This window comes from Rhinatrema bivittatum, chromosome 2 (genome assembly GCF_901001135.1).
Source record: "Rhinatrema bivittatum chromosome 2, aRhiBiv1.1, whole genome shotgun sequence".
NCBI classification, from domain to species: Eukaryota; Metazoa; Chordata; class Amphibia; order Gymnophiona; family Rhinatrematidae; genus Rhinatrema; species Rhinatrema bivittatum.
This window is the reverse complement of record NC_042616.1, coordinates 369,004,219-369,020,464: the sequence shown is the minus strand read 5'-3', so window position 1 is coordinate 369,020,464 and position 16,246 is coordinate 369,004,219. Positions and strand designations below refer to the sequence as shown.

At 45.8% G+C, this 16,246-nt stretch overlaps 1 protein-coding gene across 2 annotated transcripts in view; it reads left to right on the top strand.

Annotated features, from left to right (window-relative positions):
• Positions 1–7,009: 7,009 nt before the first annotated feature.
• MSANTD3 (Myb/SANT DNA binding domain containing 3) overlaps positions 7,010–16,246 on the top strand; it is a 149,223-nt gene continuing 139,986 nt past the window's right edge. Inside the window, exon 1 of one of the 2 annotated variants that reach the window (XM_029589948.1) lies at positions 7,010–7,418. The gene's annotated coding sequence lies outside the window, so the exon portion shown is untranslated. The remainder of the gene's footprint in view (positions 7,419–16,246) is intronic. The other variant, XM_029589947.1, reaches the window with a different exon arrangement.

Here is a 16,246-nt window from a genome sequence, read left to right as displayed (position 1 = left end):
CTCAGCGGCGGGAGCTGCGGAATTCGGGCCTCCTCCCCGGCATGGCAGGCCTGCCGCCGTGATTATTCGTGGCTGGAGCCGCTGCCGACATCATAGTCATCTTCGCGGCCAGAGGCCACAGTCCTCGAGCTTGCCTGGCGGCCGGGGCCACCCTCAGATCCTCCTGCAGTGGCAGGAGCTGCTGCTGATGTCGGGGCCTGCTCCTCGGCCCAGCCCTGCCTCTGCTGCGTCGACGTCGGTGCAGGGCCGCTGTCCACGGTCCTGCACAGCTTCCTGTTCCTGCTCCTAGGCGCGTGGCCGCGCCTCTCTGCAAGATTTAAAGGGCCCATGGCTGGATATGCCCTGGGCCCCACCTAAAGACTTTCCTGTATCAGCCCTATAAAAGGGCTGCTCCTGCATTCCACCTTGGCCTTGCATCAGAGTTACTTCACTCCTGGAAGTTCCTGTCTTCCAGCGCTCCATCAGGTCTTTCATCGTTGGAGCTCCATGTCTCGTCTGCTTCTTGTGCCATGTCTTCGTCTCCTGAGGTCCTCGTCCAGGTCTCCTGATGTCTCGTCTCCCGCTGTCTCACTTCCTGATGTCCCAGGTTCCTTGATGTTCTTCTCCAGTGCCTTCCAAGTTCTCCTGCGCTCTTGAGCTTTCTTGTCCTGCCAGCTCCATGGTTCTCTGGGTGATGCGTCTCCGTCAGTGGAATTGCCTGCAGCTGGATTCATGTCCTGCGCTCCTGAGCCATCCTGACCTGCCAGCTCTTGGGTTCTCCGGATGACATCAGAGTCTCGCCTCGGCTGGATTTCTTCCTGTGCTCGTCCAGCTTTCCTCGTGGTCCGTGATCAGCCTTCTCAGGCTGTGTAGGTCGCGCAGTGGAACAGGGTGGTCCGCGACCAGCCGATTGGGTCCGCCCGTGTAGGTGGGCTGTGTAGGGCGCCCTGAGAAGACAGTGCCAATGTCTGACCTCCCCAGCTTCTCGTCTCGTCTTGACTCTTCCAAGTTCCTCGCCTCGTCTGTGATGTCTTCGCATCAGCCCTCGTCTGTGATGTCTTCGCCTTAGTCCTAGTCCAAAGTCTTTGTGTCACAAGGCCTCCATCTGCCCTCATCCTCAGTCCGACCTGCTGCTCCATGCCGATCCAAAGCGGCAGGTCCGAAAGGGCTGGGAACGGTCGGAGGACTGTTCATCTACCAACATCATCTTGTTGGCTCCGGGAGCATGCAGGTCCAGCAGAGGGTAAGACCTTGTCTCCGCCATGCTGGGACACGCTGCCAACCCTCGGTTCGGTCCGAGATTCGTCTGGGATCGGGCCGAGGCCCAAGGGCACACGAAAAACCCCTACATAACAGGGACATGGCGGAACCAACGGGACGCCTAATTCCAGGTTTCAGCCTTGAGCGCCTGAAAAGTTTGTAGCAGTACGCACATGGCGGAACCAAAGGGACGCCTCAATGGACACTGGGAGCAGGTGGCAGGGCGCTTGCATGTGCAACACCGCGCCCGGACAGCCATTTTGTTAATGCTTTGCAAGATGCCAAGGAGACTTCCTAATTTTTCTGGAGGTGATGTGAGGCTGCTGGCCTCCCTAATCATCGATGAGGAACGGCACCTGTACTTCAGCCCTGGGTGCCCGCGGGACCAGGACCGGGCCAACGAGGCCTGGCGGGTGCTAGGGGCCCAATTCAATGCCCAGGCTTCATACCCGAGGGAGGTAAGTTCGTAGGCCTATGTTTCTTGTAATCTTCTAGCACGCAGGCAAAAAACCAAGTAAAATTACATTCACTATTTTGGGGGTTGTTTTGTATTGCTGTGGGTGACAAAAGGAAAACTGACACTTGACTTGTTTGTGCCAAGTAAAATGGCATTGGTATTTGGGTGGTTGTTTTGTATTGTTGTGGGTGACAAAAGAAAAACTGACAGTTGACTTGTTTGAACCAAGTAAATTACATTTAGGATTTGGGTGGTTGTTTTGTATTGCTGTGGGTGACAAAAGGAAAACAGACACTTCATTTGTTTGTTTTGAATTTTTTTTTGCCTCAAAAGCAAAGTATTTATTTATTTTAAATCTTTTCTATACCTTCGTTAAGCTGGGTACCGTCACAACAGTTTACAGTAAGGCACATAAAAGTAGTGATACTAAAATCTGTCCGTTTACACAGGTGCCATAAGGTTCGGTAACATAGTTTGTAATCAATATTAATTGTTAAATCATGTCCAGGTCTCTATCAGTTTTGAGTGCAAAACTAGTTTTATAATTGTAACTTATCCTTTAGTGATGAACTATCAATTAAAAACTACACACTTAGTGAGTGCTGTAGTGTGTGCGGGTGTTCAATTGTTCGTACCTTGCACTTCCCTGGGTTCTATTCTCCCTTCTCTTTTTGAAAAGCTTGTTTAAAGAGCCAGGTTTTTAAATTTTTTCTAAAGGCTTTGCTGTCTCTTTGTAAACTTAACTCCAAGGGCATGGAGTTCCATAGTATTGGTCCTGCCAAGGATAGCGCCCTTTCTCTTACTTGTGTTAGTCTTGCTGTTTTGACTGATGGAATAGTTAGGAGTGCTTTGTTGGCTGACCTTAGGTTTCTGTTAGGGATGTGTACGCGAAGGGCTGTGTTTAGCCAGTCTGCGTTTTCGTTATGTATTAATTTATGTATGGTGCATAGTGTTTTGTACTGTATTCTTTGTTCAATGGGAAGCCAGTGTAATTCAGCCAGTGTTTCGGTGGTGTTGTCTCTTGTGTTTCCTATTTCTATTGTATTCCCACCAGGTTGAGGCATTGAAAAAGCGGGCAAGGCGAATCCGGAGAGAGGAGCCCGAGTACCGGCGGGCCCACCGCAGAGCGGAAGGTATGTGCTGTTAGCAATTGTCATGGTTGACCTGCAAGCGGCAAGGTCTTCTTTACTAATGCCATGAATAAATTGAACATTTGTACCATTCTGGATCTTTGCATGCACAGCTGTGACAATTTTTCTATTTCTGTTTTCAGAGAGCACCATGGATGAGACATCCAGCAATGCTGAATCAGCTCCTCCGGAAGAACACCAAGGTGAGCCTTTAATAGCATCAGCATAGTTAAAGTATGTGGATGCTTAATGCCGTTTGGCATGCCTATCAAATGTGCATTTGTAAATGTCATACTCACTGTAATGCTAGAGATTATGTTCCTGTTTAAAATCTTGCTAAGTTCTCCCTCCTACTGTTCTGGATGTTTGCATGTGCGACAGCAGTAACGCTTTCACTTTTTCTCTTTTCAGACACATCGGCAGAGGAGGAACGGGAGGACACATCACCACCCTGCATGTCCCCCCAACACATTGAGCCTGTTATTGTACCCCCCCCTTAAATGAGCCCCCACCAGTTATTTTGCCACCCCCCCTCTCCTGCCCCACCTGCCATGGGAGACGAGGAGGACATCGTCATTGACGTCGGTCCTGTCTCTCCTGGGCTTCCAGGGGCGAGTCGACGGCCAGAGGCTGGCACAGCAGCCGGGGAAGGGCCCTCAGCCCTTGAGGGGCGCCTGGACGCTATGCTGCTCCTCCTGGCACAGATGATCCGCAGCCTGGAGGTCCAGGAGGGAATGGCAGTGCAGGCGGTTACCATCCTGCATGATCTGCGTCGTGGCCAACAGGAAATAATTGAGCTCCTGCGCACAATGGCAGGAGCTCAGTCCCTGCTTGTCATGGCGCGGGCTCCAGCAGGACGGGCACCGTCTGAGGAACATCAATGACAATGATCCTCCTCCTCCCCCATGGCATGGTCCCTCCCCCTTTTTTCCCCACGCCCTCCCATACAAAAATTGTAAATAATTTCCTAAACTTTTGTAAATAGTTAAAATACTTAAAAAATATATATTTATTTTTGTGTTAAAAAATTGTAAGAGTTTCATTTCAACAATTCACTGCATTAAACTTCGGTGGCGATAAACTGTGGCGATAATCAAGAACAGAATGACTGCCAAGGATGAGGAGCAAATGCAGAGCATACAGACGGAATACAAAGGGAGAATCAACTAAACAGAAGAGGAGCACATGGAATACAAAGGGAAAATCACCCAAACAGAAGAGGAGCACATGGAATACAAAGGGAAAATCAACCAAACATAAGAGGAGCAGATGCAGAGCTTACATATGGAATACAAAGGCAAAATCAACCAAACAGAAGAGGAGCACATGGAATACAAAGGGAAAATCAACCAAACAGAAGAGAAGCACATGGAATACAAAGGGAAAATCAACCAAACAGAAGGGGAGCACATGCAGAGCTTACAGATGGAATACAAAGGGAAAATCAACCAAACAGAAGAGGAGCACATGGCATACAAAGGGAAAATCCACCAAACAGAAGAGGAGCACATGGAATAAAAAGGGAAAATCAACCAAACAGAAGAGGAGCAAATGGAATACAAAGGCAAAATCAACCAATCAGAAGAGGAGCACATGGAATACAAAGGGAAAATCAACCAAACAGAAGAGGAACACATGGAATACAAAGGGAAAATCAACCAAACAGAAGAGGAGCACATGCAGAGCTTACAGATGGAATACAAAAGGAAAATCAACCAAACAGAAGAGGAGCACATGGAATACAAAGGGAAAATCCACAAACAGAAGAGGAGCACATGGAATACAAAGGGAAAATCAACCAAACAGAAGAGGAGCACATGCAGAGCTTACAGACGTCAGGAAAGGCAGTGGGGCCTTTCACTCATGGACGTCCGGAAAGAGGCGAGAACGTCAAGGCAGCGGTCATGGACGTTCGAAGGCAGCGTTTCCGTCTCTTTCTGGGCGTCCATGCTCGAAGGCCCCGACCTTGGACGTCCGGCCGGGCACTCAAGGCAGCGGCCATGGATGTTGCAAGGCAGCTTTCCCATCTCTTTACGGGCATCCATGCTTGGAGGCCCCGACCTTGGACGTCCGGTTGGGCGCTCAAGGCAGCGGCCATGGATGTTGGAAGGCAGCGTTCCTGTCTCTTTCCGGGCATCCATGCTCGGAGGCCCCGACCTTGGACGTCCGGCCGGGCGCTCAAGGCAGCGGCCATGGACGTTGGAAGGCAGTGGGGCCTCCCCTCCGATCATGGACGCCCAGAAAGAAGTGGGAACGTCCATGAACGGAAGCCACGACCTTGGACGTCCAGCCGGGCGCTCAAGGCAGCGTCCATGGACGTGGAAGGCAGCGGGGCCTCCGATCATGGACGCCCAGAAAGAGGCGGGAACGTCCATGAACGGAAGCCCCGATCTTGGATGTCCATGTGGGGTCTGTAGAAAAGAACCATCCACCTACCGCTGGAATGATATTTTAAATGACATTTGAAATGACAGGTATGGCACCAGCGCACCCTGGATACTGTATAGGCGCTGTATATTTTCAGCCAGGCCTTCGCGGGGAGATAATCCTCCCACTGTAACATGCTCGCTAGCTAAGTCAGCTCTACTGTTACCCATCAGATACTCCAGTTTTTCCCCTTATTTTGGCGTTCCCTAAGATTATTTGGAAGTTTCATCATGTATAGCCCTATGTTTATTATACTTAAGTATATTTCTATTGTACCACATGTTCTTGGTTTCTTCATGTTCATTATACCTCATGTTCATTGTATTCGCCCCTCGGCCACAGTTGTTTCTATGTAAACCGGTGCGATATGTATCCTATACAGGAACATCGGTATATAAAAGTTAAAAATAAATAAATAAATACCGCTCTATACAGTAAAATAGATTGCGAACGCCTACCGCTTCATAGGCGCGCTTTTGACGCTCCTTTGCTGCCGCTTGAATTTGCATCTAATTTGAATACTGAATCGAGCGGCTTGCGAACAAAAATGTGCGCGCGTCAAATGCGCGGGCGCCCAGCACTGCCGCACTTTTTTTTACACGTCGGTACTGTATCAGCCTGATTGTGGGTAACATAAGGCAGGCTTAGCGTATTTTTGTATGAGGAGTTAACTCGTTTTTCGTGTAAATGATGAAAATATGCTCTAAAATTTAGCAAGTTTTTTACTAATGTTTTATTACATCGGCCTCTTAATTACTTTAATATTTAATGTCAGTGCTTTTAGCTTTATCATACGGGAACCTGTACATTTATGTTTAGATGGGGCTAGAACTTGCATACATGGTGGCCGATTGAATACCATGGGCTAGCCACTGTGCATGGCCTAACACGCAACTGGACGTGCGTCTTGGATGTGTGGCCATATCCCAGATCCAATAAGGGACTTAGCGCATCCAAATCTCCATATAGCTAATAGTGGTTAAGATGAGGCTATTAGCTAACCCTGCAATTCAATACATTTTCTCCATGGCCAATGCGTTCTTGCAATGTGGCACATTTTCGCTTGCATAAAGTTATGCCACGCTTAAGGGCGCATTGAAAAAAAAGAAATATCCTGCTTTTTGAGATTCCTCATAATAGTATCGTAGGGATACTATGTAGGAGGAACCAAATAAAGCAGTATTTATTTTAAAAAATAATTTGGATGTCTAATACACACATAAGATACACGGTCCAGACCCTGTATCTTGTCCGTGTATATGGCCGTAGCGGGAGAAAACCGACGCTGGTAGATTGAGCCTCTATTTTCCCAACCGGCTTGATGGCCACCTCTCCTGTGCCCCCGATTCCGAGGAGGCGATAGGGACACATCTGTTTTGTGCGCACATTGCATCGGCCGCATGTTTTGTAAACTTTTTAACAAGAAACAAGTGCAACATTGGTAAAAATTAAAAAATAAACATGGAGAGCTGGCAATTGAGAACTCCAAGTGCAGAGCAAGTCGACCCATCCGGAGTTGCAGATAACTCTATGCCGCCTAGGACAATCAGATCCACTTCTAGTGGTGCTTCGTTCTATGCTTGAAGCCGTAGTTCTTTTCAAAAATCAGGATAGTTCCGGGCATGCTGAGGTTGGGGTAACATCAGAAGCGGATCACACTCTGCGAAGTGGCATGGAGTTACTAGATAAGCCTCATCGAGGCTTCTCTATAGAATACCGCTCGTCACCTCTATCCATGCATATGTGTGTGCGTGTATGTCTGTGCATGAACCGGAAACACATGCCACTTCCTCCCGGCCCGGGCCGCTGGAATCTGGGCCACAGTTTGTAGGTGGCCGAGCCTGTACTGGGGAGGAAGGGCTGTTCGGCATGCACATGACTGAAGATCCCTGCATGGCAGGAGCTATTAGGGGAGAAATGAGTTGCCCCCACCTTTGTTTTGGCAGGACGGGGGCAGCGGTGGTGTAGGAAGGAGAAGCGGAGGCCAGAAGGGGGACCTGTATGATTGGGGTGGGGGGGAACCGTGCTGCTGCCGCTGCTCCTCCTCTTCCTCACCGGTGCCCGGGAGCCTGGGCGCGTGCGCTTGTCTTTGTCCCAGCTCCTGCCCTCCGCTGCAGCAGCAGCCGGGGACCCTGCCGAGCCCCGGCCCCATGCACCAGAGCCCGGTAGGATCGGTTCAGATTTGTGCTGCGGTCGGGATCTAAGCGTGCACTTTGAAACAGTGATCATCCCTTCACCTCTTCCTTTTTCTCCACCTCTTCCACTTCTTTTAGGGCTGCTTATACTTTTTTTTTTTAAGTTCAGTTTTTTTTTTAAAGCGACTTTAATTATACAATAAACAGTTTTTGCTACAATCTATTAACTAGCATTAGGTCATGACTGAAAGGAATGGCACTGATGTTGGACGCATTTTACTTTTTTAAGTTTAATTTTTGTTTTATTGATTTTTAATTATGCAATCAACAGTGTACACTACAACCTGTCTATAGTAGGTATTAGGCAAGGGCTGGAAAAAAGTGCACTAATGTAAGGGCTGCTTATATTTAACTTGTTCTCCTCTGAGTCCTTCAGAGACGCCTCAAGAATGTATTTGTTTGCGAATCAACGTGCGAGCTTCCAGAGCTAAATTGCCTTTCTTTAACAGTTTAATGCTAGTGTTAAGAAATAAATTAGTGGAAAAAATTAGGGTGGCAGCAGGGTTACAAAGAGCTAGATACAATAGTTGATTATCACCAACTGGAAATTATTTTAATGCCCATTCTGTATTGGGGGAGGGGGTGATATTTTCTAATTTTCATATTGGTCATCAAATTAATAGATGTAAATGCACACAATACTTTTAATTCTGTTTTTCACCCCCCATTCCTTGCCTGCCTATCACAGATAATATGCCCAGATAATTCTGAGGAGCACTTGCTGCCCCCTGGGACTGACAGGGGCCAGCAAGGAATCTGTAGTGCTGGCCCCTGTAACATTTTATATAAACTCAATTCTAATTCTTTTAATTTTCAGAAAATTGTATGTACTCAAGGGCCTTGTTTAATAAGGAATTTTTCCACAAGAAAAAATGTGATCAAATGTATAGTGTACATGATGAAATGGGTCTTAGATTAATAGGTGTCAGCATTTGCAGGCTTCTAGTAACATAGTAAATGATGGCAGATAAAGTCTGTCCAGCAAATCAAAAAAACTTTTTTAAGGGTATTAGCAACTGACTTTTCAGATGGGGGTTCTATTACTTGACTGCCAGTGCCACCTAAGACCTTTGTTCCACAGGTTCAGTATTTCTGCTGCAATTAAATCCCCAAACATTTTTGCTCAGAAACCAAGGCACATTTTTTTATAGTAAAGCCTAGGTATAATTTTATAACTTTGTACAGTGTTTATTGAAAAAGTGTACTTTTTTCATGGAAAATTATTATGGAAAATCTTTTATTATGATATTACAAAAAATGAAGGAATACTTTGAAAAATAGGATTCCAGCAGGGTTTTCAGCACATGAGAATGAAAAATCATTATCTTGGATCACAAAATCAGTATCCCACTCACATTCTAGGTATTTACAAGGTGGTTTTCTCTACAACTTGTGTTTTTTATGGTCTGAGTACCTTTTTTTTTTTCTTTACAGGGTTGGACCAAGGGCTTCAGTTGTGTGTATATATATGTATGTGTGTGTGTATATCTGTATTTAGTAAGCTGAAAAAGATATGTTTGTGTAGACACAGATATATACACACAGATATATAGGGAGATAAGAGCAACAATCTCTGAAACATCACAGAGGGAATCCCTGGACTGACTTATCTGTCCTCCCAGGCCATCGGGAGGGGATGCCTTGGCTCATGCCACTCCTCCTGGGGTTCAGGGAGGGGGTCCTCAACCCTGTACTGACCATGTGCACATGCATTGGTTGTCAGCAATTTTATAGCAGTCACTGTAACAGTTGCTGCACATACCAATTATTTTCTTTCATTTTTAGACTGTATACATCGCATGTTCACCCCTGTCACCCCGAAAGCACTTATTTTTGGCAAAGATATGACTTTTACTCCTCAAAGATACCTCAGCTTTGTGTATAGAGTAACTGGAAGTGCTTTAAGCATCCATAAAAACATGGTACATTCTTTATTATTGTGTTATATGTTTTGGATGTACATACTAGTAACGAATGTACTATGTTTGGGTGGCACAATCCATCTTAATAATAGCTTGCACCTTTTTGAAGGCTCTTCCTTCTAGGATTTTTTTGGTGGATCAGTCAGGGTCCCTTATGTGAGATGCTAGTGTACTATTGTAATTAAATAAATAAAGCACCATATATAAGATATTTATTGATCACACAGGGAGTTTTGCAAGTGAGTCGACTTTTTTTAGTTAGCTAAATTGTAATGCTTTCTAAGTAGGTAATGTTCTGCACTCCTGTATCTGCTTGTTTCACTCTCTCATTAACAGTTCACACCCTCTCAGCTTTAGTTAAATTCAACAGATTATATTGGCATGTAATGTCTGTAATTTGTATTATCATTAAAAAAAAAAAAAAATCTATCTAATGAACAATTTATTATCCCAGATTTCAAGAGTACATTTTTTCTCTCAACCTTCTTCTAGCAGATGGCCTTGTTATTGATATAGCATTTATTGCAATGTACAGTACCTACCTATAGTCCTTATATAATGTAGGATTAGAAGTAGGTATACATATTTCAATTATGGTTTATTTTGGCTGAGTAATAATAGATATTAGCCTGCATGGATGTATCATAGGACTCTGATTTTTGCATCAAGAAAATATTATTGGTGTACTGCATTATGACAAAATAAATTTAGATTTATTGGCTAAAGATAAAATAGGTTTAAAAAGTTTAGGAAAGCTGTTATCTTGTTGTAGGTAACCTGTGTAAGGCTTACCAATACTCATTCTGCAAGACTTTTTCTGGAGGGACCTTTTCTAAGGATGAGAGCATGGGTGTGTTTCTATTGCTGTAAAATACTTGGGCTCACTTTTTTGATGACCAATTGAGACAGCTGTCAGTGCATTTTGGTAATTTCTAATGGTTTGTATAATATGGACATCTATAGATCCAAAACTTTACTGAGCCCGTTTTAGAAAGTCAAATGAAGAGCTGATAATGAGCTGTAATCCTGGCATACGGATTTCATGTGAAGGTATTTTACTATAGAAAGAAAATGTGCAAAAAATCAGAGCTGTCTTGGTTGCAAAGTGACTGGTGACTTACATGCTTGTTACCTTTATAATGTAAACCGAGATGATATGTAATATTTTTACATGAATCCAGGTATATAAAAATGTTAAATACATAAATAAATATTTGACCCTTTGATTTTAATGAGCTGATTATGTAATTATAGAAACATAGAAACATAGAAATGACGGCAGAAGAAGACCAAACGGCCCATCCAGTCTGCCCAGCAAGCTTCACATTTTTTTCTCATACTTATCTGTTTCTCTTAGCTCTTTGGTTCTATTTCCCTTCCACCCCCACCATTAATGTAGAGAGCAGTGATGGAGCTGCAACCAAGTGAAATATCAAGCTTGATTAGTTAGGGGTAGTAGGGGTAGTAACCGCCGCAATAAGCAAGCTACACCCATGTTTATTTGTTTTACCCAGACTGTGTTATTCAGCCCTTATTGGTTGTTTTTCTTCTCCCCTGCCGTTGAAGTAGAGAGCTATGCTGGATATGCGTGAAGTATCAGTTTTTCTTCTCCCCTGCGGTTGAAGCAGGATATGCATTGAAAGTGAAGTATCAGGCTTATTTGGTTTGGGGTAGTAACCGCCGTAACAAGCCAGCTACTCCCCGCTTTGTGAGTGCGAATCCTTTTTTCTTCTCCCCTGCCGTTGAAGCAGAGAGCTATGCTGGATATGTGTGAAGTATCAGTTTTTCTTCTCCCCTGCCGTTGAAGCAGAGAGCTATGCGTGAAGTATCAGTTTTTCTTCTCCCCTGCTGTTGAAGCAGAGAGCTATGCTGGATATGTGTGAAGTATCAGTTTTTCTTCTCCCCTGCCGTTGAAGCAGAGAGCTATGCTGGATATGTGTGAAGTATCAGTTTTTCTTCTCCCCTGCCGTTGAAGCAGAGAGCTATGCGTGAAGTATCAGTTTTTCTTCTCCCCTGCTGTTGAAGCAGAGAGCTATGCTGGATATGTATTGAAAGTGAAGTATCAGGCTTATTTGGTTTGGGGTAGTAACCGCCGTAACAAGCCAGCTACTCCCCACTTTGTGAGTGCGAATCCTTTTTTCCACATTTCCTCTTGCTGTTGTAGCTTAGAGTGATGTTGGAGTCACAGTAACCATGTGTATGTTTATTGAATAAGGGTATTATCTCCAGGCAGTAGCCGTCATTCTGGCGAGCCACCCACTCTTTGACGGCCTCTTGATTTTATGGATCCACAGTGTTTATCCCACGCCCCTTTGAAGTCCTTCACAGTTCTGGTCTTCACCACTTCCTTCGGAAGGGCATTCCAGGCATCCACCACCCTCTCCGTGAAGAAATACTTCCTGACATTGGTTCTGAATCTTCCTCCCTGGAGCTTCAAATCGTGACCCCTGGTTCTGCTGATTTTTTTCCTATGGAAAAGGTTTGTCGTTGTCATTGGATCATTAAAACCTTTCAAGTATCTGAAAGTCTGTATCATATCACCTCTGCTCCTCCTTTCCTCCAGGGTGTACATATTTAGATTCTTCAATCTCTCCTCATAAGTCATTTGATGAAGACCTTCCACCTTTTTGGTCACCCTTCTCTGGACCGCCTCCATCTTGTCTCTGTCTCTTCGGAGATACGGTCTCCAGAACTGAACACAATACTCCAGGTGAGGTCTCACCAAGGACCTGTACAAGGGGATAATCACTTCCCTTTTCTTACTCGATATTCCTCTCTCTATGCAGCCCAGCATTCTTCTGGCTTTAGCTATCGCCTTGTCACATTGTTTCGCCGACTTCAGATCATTAGACACCATCACCCCAAGGTCTCTCTCCTGCTCCGTGCACATCAGCCTTTCTCCCCCCATCGAATACAGTTCATTCGGATTTCTACTCCCCATATGCATGACTTTGCACTTCTTGGCATTGAATGTCAGCTGCCATGTCTTCGACCACTCTTCCATCTTCCTTAAATCCCGTCTCATTCTCTCCACTCCTTCCGGCGTGTCCACTCTGTTGCAGATCTTAGTGTCATCCGCAAAAAGACATACCTTACCTTCTATCCCTTCCGCAATGTCGCTCACAAAGATATTGAAAAGGACCGGTCCCAACACCGATCCCTGCGGTACACCGCTTAAAACCGCTCTCTCTTCTGAGAGAGTTCCATTTACCATCACACACTGTCTTCTGTCCGTCAACCAGTTTGCAATCCAGGCCACCACCTCGGCACTCACTCCTAAGCTTCTCATTTTATTCACCAGTCTCCTGTGCGGGACAGTGTCAAAAGCTTTGCTGAAATCCAAGTAGATGACATCGAGTGCTCTTCCTCGATCCAATTCCTTGGTTACCCAGTCAAAAAAGTCAATCAGATTTGTCTGACAGGATCTTCCAATGGTGAATCCATGCTGCCTCTGGTCCAGCAATTCTCCCGACTGTAGATAGTTCACTATTCTCTCTTTCAACAGTGACTCCATTACTTTTCCCACCACCGAAGTGAGGCTAACCGGTCTGTAGTTACCAGCCTCTTCTCTGTTCCCACTCTTGTGAAGCGGGACCACCACCGCTCTCCTCCAATCATTCGGCACCACTCCCGTTTCTAGGGATCTATTGAATAGGTCACACAGCGGACCTGCCAGCACATCTCTGAGCTCCCTCAGTATTCTGGGATGAACTTCATCAGGCCCCATGGCTTTGTCCACTTTCAGTTTCACCAGCTCTTCCCATACATTTTCTACTGTAAATGGAGTTACATCTACTCCATTCCCCTCCAGTTTCTTGTTAACTAGTGTCGGTCCTTCTCCAGGGTCCTCTTTAGTGAACACAGAACTGAAGTATTCATTTAATATTTCTGCCATTTCTTCGTCTCTCTCCACGCATTGATCCTTTCCACCTTTCAATTTCACTATACCATTTTGAACTTTTCTCTTTTCACTGATATGTGAAAGTATTGATATGTACTGATATGTGAAAGTACTGATATGTGGAAGTATTTGTTCCATGGTTGTAGACTAGTTCAGAGCAGTGAGCCAAATTGAACCAAGGCCTATCTATCAAATATGCAGGTTCTGGGTCTGCCAGAATTTCAGGGTGAACCTGGCCTTCCAGAGCTATTGGGCCTGGAACTGCATCAACACCCAATTCTCATGGAGCATGCTTATCGGGTGGGCCCTTTCATTGATAACGTTGCCCGACTTAGGCAAGTGGATATTCGCTTTCAAAATTTTATGGATAAGATGAAAATTTTGAATTCATATAAGAAGAAAGGGAGCTTAGAACATGAGTCTGCTAAGCTGTTGATGTTCCCTGACTATTTTGCAAAGGTATAGGTGCTGCGCAAAGAAATCTCCCCTTCTGTTCTCAGCTATTTTGCAAGAATATTAAGTTTTTGCTGCAATACCCTGTTAAATTGAAAGTTTTCTATGAAGAGGACATGAGTGTCTTCGCTTTTAAAGAAGATGTGAAAAATGCTAAGTCATCTCTGAGTTTGGGAAGACTTATTGCATCTTGGTTGTCCATGATTTGCCATGGAGCTTTTGGTTTTTGAGACTTCTTGATCTGAGTTTTTGATCTCCAAGAAACTCATGATCTCTATGAGGTGTTCTCTATGAGGTGTTGGTATAATTCTGGAAGGCTCCTTGAGAATGGCCACTGTTTCCTAGAGCGTCCCTTGAAGCCTGCACATCTTCCATCCAAATGGGGCTAAAGACAGAAGATCTCATGATGGATTTTGGTTTTCTTGCTTCTTAGAGGGATATGAGCTGTTACTTCAGTTTGATAAAAATTGTTTGGGAGGGAGGGGAGTGTGGTGTGTGTGTGTGTCGTAACGGACAGACCCGCAACTTGCCCTGAACGCTGCAGACGTGACTGCCACGCAACCATGCTGCCTCCCTCTTGGCCCTCCCCTAGACGCATGCACATGTGTGCATGATGCACCAATTCTTGAGGACTCCATGGCAGGAAACAGGTCACCGTCGCCTAGTGAAGATGTCATGTGAATGGAGTATTTAAACCCCAACCGTGTTACATACTTTGCCTCAGCAACAGGTCCTCCTGCAGCCTTGCCTCGCGTGTTGCTTTGTCTCATCTTCTTGCCTTATCTTGTCTACCTTTCCTGATTCCCTTGCTTGCCTTGCTCATTGTTATCTTTTCCTTTCCAGTAGTCCCCGTTTCCCGCCTTGCCTCCTTGTGCCTTCCCCTGCCTCATCCTGCTGGTCCCTCCTTTGTCTTGGTTCTCAGTGTCTTGTCTTGTCTGTTTTGACCTGATTCCTGGTCCTGACCTCTGCTATGGATACTACCTTCTCTTCTGGATTGCCACCTACCCTGACCCCAGCTTGTACCTGGATATAGTCTGCTCCCTGCCATCTCTGACCGTTGCCCGAATATTGGCTTCACTTGACTGCTCCTTACAGGACTTTCACCTGTTTTACCGGCTCCTGGAACCCAAGGGCTCAACCTTTGGGGAGGTATAGGTGAAGCTCCAGTCTCAGTAAGAGTGAATCCACCAGCTGTCAGTGTGGGCCTGGCAGGTACGACTGCTAAGCTAATTCAACCACGTCACAGCACAAGGGTCCACATCCATGACAGTTTGCTGAGGCCTTGAACTCTGTGATCTCAGGATTGGCCCTTCAGGTCCAGCCATAGCAAGATCAACTCAACAACATAACCAACATTTCTTCAAGGCCTCGTGACCCAAAATGGAGTCTATGCAGGGTCATGCTCCTGCATTTGCACTGACGCTTCCTCCCAGCCATTCCTTCTTGGAAACTGGGACCCATGCTGCTTCTCCCACTGCTGCCCAGGTATGAGGGCAACCCCCAAGGGATGCCAAGGATTCATCAACCAGTATGGAATGCATTTGAACTACAGGCTGCCAGCTTTCCTTCGGATTGCACTAAAGTGACTGTCTCTGTTGGATGGCCCTGTCCTAGCCTGGGCATCCCTGCTCTGGAAACGGAATGAAACTTGAGCTACCACCTCCACCAGTTTCGGCAGGCCTCTTCTGCAGCTACAGAACTGCTCTGCATCAGGCAGGGCAGTCTCACTGAGGGTATTCAGTTTCTGACCCTGGCCTCATAACTTTGTTAGGGCGAAGATAGCCTGACCACCATCATCTTTTGGCAGGGCCTGGCGGAGCATATAAAAGATGAGTTAGCGGGTTGGGACTTGCCGTCCACATTAGAGGACCTCATCGCCCTGGCCATACTGATGAACCTCAATTTCCAGGAGTGAACTTAAGAGAGGGAACTGTCCCACCGGCACTTCCGCTGATGTCCAAGTTCCAGCAACCTCTGATTACCACATCTGATGCTTCTCCTCAAAAAGAGCCCATGCAACTCAGTAAGTCCCTCCTCAGTGAGGATGAGAAAGAGACATAGGTGTCTTAACCTCAGTCTCTATTGTGTAGCGAAGGGGAACTTTGCCAGCCGTGGTCCTGCAAAGGCGGGATAACTTCTGAGCCTAGGGTTGGTCAGAGAGGCAACCCTAGGCCAGCCTTTACTCTTTCCTCAGGTAATGGAACCAGTTCACCTTCTCTCACAGGATCCTGAGGTGCAAATGGAGGCCTTCTTGGATTCAGGAGCTGGAGGGAACTTTATAGATGAAGCCTTGGTCTACTAGTATAACCTCTCTACAGTGATCCTGGACAAGGTGATTACTATATTCTCTGTATATGGTGGGTGCCTGTCCATGGCTACCCTACATTTCACACTCCAAACGGGGCTCGTACATAAGTCGAGAATTTCCTTCTACATTTTATCCAAGGCCATCGTTCTTAGATTGCTCTGGCTTATGCTCCATAATCCATCCATAGATTGGGAGGCCCTGCAAATAACCTGCT